General features: G+C 36.7%; 1 pseudogene; it reads left to right on the top strand.

The window, feature by feature from the left end:
• The first annotated feature begins 1,447 nt into the window (after window positions 1-1,447).
• LOC114627088 lies at window positions 1,448-2,363 on the top strand (annotated as a pseudogene).
• Window positions 2,364-5,250: the final 2,887 nt, after the last annotated feature.

Raw genomic sequence — 5,250 nt, 5'->3', positions numbered from 1 at the left:
GATATTTTAGACCATGATCCTGATTGATATCTCCCGATACTATACTGAAATGCTTGTCTCTTCAATAGGTGCTATACTGATATATTTGGAAGAATATTATTTCTCTTTGCATCTTGATAAAACACTTTACAGACAATTTGTAATGAAATAAATTTTGAAAATAAGGATTATATGTAGTTAATGTTCGTTAGGTAAGGTCACCAAGTAAAGTTTTCTTTAAGCTTTGTGCATTTCATGCTGTTAGAACATTGAGATTTCCAAATAAAATATTTCATACATTTGACTCTCAATTACAAAGTAACTGTGGCTCTCTTCCTTCCTTTGTCACCACTTTTCTGTCTGTTTCACAGTTGTTTTGTTCAACTCTTTTTAGGTTGTTTTGTTTCTACTTAATTAATATTTAATACTGAGGTATTACTTTTGGTGGTCGTCATGAAGATTTGTTAAAACTTATATTTTACTAAGCTGATATCAGCTTACTTTTAATTTCACACACTTAGACCTCTGTATTTCAACACCTGAACTTGTTTATACATTTTAGAACTTATGACTTTTAAATTGTGCACCATTCAGAGAATTTAAATGTATGTTGATCACTATTGGGAAAACATGTGATGTACAAAAATGTATATAAACATCAACCAAGCTTATAGTTCAACTAAAAACATAAAAGTTATATGAATTGCATCATATTTAGTTTTATATATAACATTTTCTCCTCCCGGGCTCATCTGGTGAAAAAAAAATTTCAGGTGTAACTAGGGACATGCATTTAGATACTGTTCACAAATGGTCTATTCTGGAGGTTTTAGACATCCCCAAAGCAAAGTGAGATAATTTCCTAAAGACTCATTTCTCCATGATCATCTTTTCTCTTTCCCAACCTGTCCTCTTATGTTCATGTCTCTCACCTTCACTTCTGCTTCCCCCCATTGCTTTTTGTATTCATATGGGTATATATATGCATATAATCATAGAATATAAGTTAATTTCATAGGTAAATGCATATATGATAAAAATATAAACAGTTTTAAAATACATCCCACATGTTAAATTTCACTAGGCATTACTAATAAATTAAGGTTGTTTATCTGGAAGAAAAACTTACCATATTTTAATCAACTTAATATTTATTAAGATAATAGGCTTATGAGACAGTTATTATTATAGAAACAATAATATAATATACAATATATTATAATTATAAATGTTTATCATTATACTGTACAATTTGACAGATAGCCACAGCTATGTGTAGTAACAATTAAGCATGTTAAACAACGTATGCAAACCAAAGAAACAAATGCTTGATATTTTGTATATACAGGCCGGTTTTGGAAACAAAAACATAAAGAGTTTTTTAGGAAAATGGTACTAATCTATTAATTAATTTAAGTCATTCTCTGTCACTGCTTTTCTTTTTCAGATAAACCTGTACTTTGATACTATGGCCAACTCCACCCTGGTGACTGAGTTCCTCCTGGAAGATTTGCCGAGAATTCGGAGCTCAGGATCCTACTCAGTTTGCTGTTTCTGCTGGTGTACCTGGGCAGCCTCTTAGGGAATCTTATCATCATCACTGCTACAACAGATGACCATATCCTGAACACACCTGTGTACTTCTTCCTCAAGCATCTGTCCATTTTAGAAATGTGCTACGTTTCTGTTACTGTGCCTAATGCCTGTATCAACTCTCTCACTGACCACATCTGTGGCTAGATGTGCAACCCAGATCTTTTTGTTCTTATTTTGTGCAGCTGTAGAGATTCTGTTTCTCACTATCATGTCCCAGGAACACTATGTGCAAGCCTATTCTGTACCCTATCATTATGAACCACAATTCTGTGTTCAGATGACACTGGCTCCCATACTTAGTTCTCTTGTCATTGCAAGTGTGCACACTCTCAAAACTTTCCAGCTGTCCTTCTGTCACTCTAATGTGGCCACTCAGTTCTTCTGTGATCTGCCTGCTTTGTTGAGGCTTTCTTGCTCTGACACCTTTAACAACAAAGTCTTAATTCTTCTGTCTGCCATTGGCATTGGTAGCAGCTGTTTTACATTCATTGCCGTATCATATGTTCAGATATTATCAACTGTGTTGAAAGTTCCTGTCAAAGGAGAGCAAGGAAAGGCCTTTTCCATCTGTGTCCCTCACATTGTTGTGGTGTTTAGGTTTTTTAGTTCTGCTGCCTATGTGTACTTAAGACATCCAGTAATTTCAGAAATAGTTGAGATGATTCTTTCTGTTTTTTTATACAATTATCCCTCCATTCTTAAATCCTATTACTTACAGTCTTAGAAACAAATAGATAAAGGAGGCTGTGAGAAAAGTTACAAGATTTTCTTTTCATAATTGTTTATAAAAGGAATGAGCAATGGACAGGGTTTTCTAAAGGAAGAAAACTGATAAAATGGGTATAAATAATTATGCTTAAGCACACACACACACACCCCAACGCATTTTACTTTTTTGAAGGAATAATTTTTCACATATTATTCTGATTACAGTGTTTTCTCCCTCTGCTCCTTGTTTTTCTTCATCTCTCCTCTCATTTGGATCCATCCCCTTTCTGTCTCTCATGTAAAAATAGACTTCTATGGGTTAATAATCAAATAAAATTTAATTATTTTTAGCTTAATTTAAATAGTGTAGTAGGATTTTGAAAAGAGCTAGTGCATCAGAATCTCATAGAAACCAACATGTAGAAAATAACCCAAGAAAAGTTGCACATGTGCGTGCACACACAAGCATTCAATAGCAGATATAGATGCAGAAAACCACTTGTCCAGGCACTGATGAAGCTCTTAAAAACACTAACATGAAAGCAGCAGATATAGATAGATAGATAGATAGATAGATAGATAGATAGATAGATAGATATAGAGATAGAGATATATATACATACGCATATACATGTATATACATATAAAATATAATTTAAAAAAAACTAAAAAACCCTGACAAGAAATTATGATGCAAGGAACCTCTAATGACAACCTTAATTTTGTTTTCTGTTAGCCATCTACTGCTGGGTATGCATCCTAAACTTAGTAGTTTGTTTTCCTACTCAGACCCCTTTGGAGAAAATGAACCTTTCACTTGAGAGTGATTATCAATTATCAGTTGTTTCTGTGTTAGAGTTAGGTACATGTGTCCATTTCTTGAATCAGCTCTGGTACCCCATTTGCTCTGATGAGACACATGTAGGCTCAAGAATGCTTAAGTAATTCTCTGTGAATTCATTTGTGCATAGATAATGGTGATATAGGGGTTATAATTTTATTTGGGTCTGCCATCATCTCTAGATCTTATATTCTTTCTGCTTTCTCTTGCACAGGTCTCCCTGAACCATGAGGGAAAGTATTTGATGTAGCCATGACATTTAGGCTGATTGTTTCCTGTATAATGTACAGGTATGGGTCCCTACATTTACTGTCATTTGTTTCTATAAGAAGTTTCTCTGATCTTGGCTGAGCAAGGCACAAATCTATAAGTATAGCAGATTATCATTAGGAATAATTTTATTGTTAAGCTTTTAAATTCAATGTAATTTAAATTTTTTATAACAGTATTATCTGATTTTACCCTAGGTGCTTAGGCTATCTGATCTCAGGATCTTGTTCACCAAGATAACAATGAGTACTGTTCCATCTTATTAAGAGTATCTTAAGTCAAATTATACATTGCTTGTTTACTCCCACAAACTTTGTGACACCATTACACTAGCAAATATTGCAGGCAGGACACCATTATATATCATAGAGTTTATGATCAAACTGGTATTTACCTTTCTGCTTTGGTAGCATGGAAAGTACTTTCCTGTTAAAAATACATTTCAATATAGTATTTATGCCATATTTGTAGGCACCAGCTTGATATCTCTATGTTCAATGAGATGTTTAGATTTGCCATCAGCAATGGGAACGTGTTATAAGTTTTTGGAGAGCGACCTATGGTTCTGACAATCAGATAGGTGGTTTTCAGGGTTCCTATGGGACCCCTTTGACCAACAATTCTTTTGACACAACACAGCCCTGGTATTAGGAGCTTTACTTGATAACAAGTGGCCAGTTGGGACTCATTTTTCCTATTTTTCTTAGATTTTTGTTATACCCTTCAAAAGGCCCTTACTGTTAGCTGTTTCCCCACAATTCCTCCCTGCACACCCTCTTCTCTCCCTTATCCTAACTAATACTCCCATTCCTGTCCCTCCATCCACCCACAACAATTAATTCTATTTCACTTTTCTAATGATATCTATCTGTCCCTACCTACTCCTTACTCTATACCTAACTTCTGTGGTTTTACTTATTGTACCTTAGTTATTGTTGACTTATAGGCATATATTTATAGAATATATCCCCTCTCCCCAAGATCGACTGCTACTTTGTTTCCCTTGAGAAAAAACACATCTCTCTGTGATATTAATTGAACTTGCTATAACATGATGCAATAACACTAGGCATATAACCTCATATCAAGGATGGAGGAGGCAAACCAAGATGAGGAAAAATACTACAATCAGGCAAGAGTCTGGGACACCTATATACACACTGCTAGGAGTCATTTTTAACAGCTGACTAATATCTCATGTTATAAATATGCCACTTTGTTTTTTTCTTTATTCATTCATCACCTGACTGGTGTTAGTATTCTGTCTAAACTCCACCTCCACAGTTATCTGGCAACAGCCAGGTATGCTCCTCCCCACAGTTACCTGGCAACAGCCAGGTAGGCGTGCTCACTATAAAAGGGGCTGCTGGCCCCCTCCTCTTTCTCTTACTCTCTTACTCCCTAACTCTCTTGTTCTCTTGCCTCTAACTTCCCCCTGTCCCCTCTCCCCCTCTCCCCTCCCCCTTTCCTTCCCCCTCTCTCCACATGGTCATGGCCAGCCTCCACTTCTCTCTCTTTCTCTCTCTCTCTCTCTCTCTCTCTCTCTCTCTTTCTCTCTCTCTCTGCCATCTTCTCCCATGTCTCTCCCCCCACCTTTGCCCTCTGACCTGAATAAACCTTCCCACCCCCGGAACCATTTGGTCTGGTGCTGTCTGTTCTAAGCTGCACCCTGAAGTCTAACACTGGTGCATTGGCCGAGACCAAATACTTTGGGTACCAAGACCAGCTAGGCAGCTCCTGCCAGCTGCCAGCTGCTGTGACCGTGGAGGACCAATGCCATGTAGTCTGCCACAACCATACAGCCACCACTGCCACTGCTATACCATGTGGACTCCATCCGCTGCTACCTGCCATCA

The sequence above is a fragment of the Grammomys surdaster genome, unplaced genomic scaffold, assembly GCF_004785775.1.
Source record: "Grammomys surdaster isolate TR1022 unplaced genomic scaffold, NIH_TR_1.0 242, whole genome shotgun sequence".
Lineage (NCBI taxonomy): Eukaryota > Metazoa > Chordata > Mammalia > Rodentia > Muridae > Grammomys > Grammomys surdaster.
This window is presented reverse-complemented; position numbering and strand designations above follow the sequence as displayed.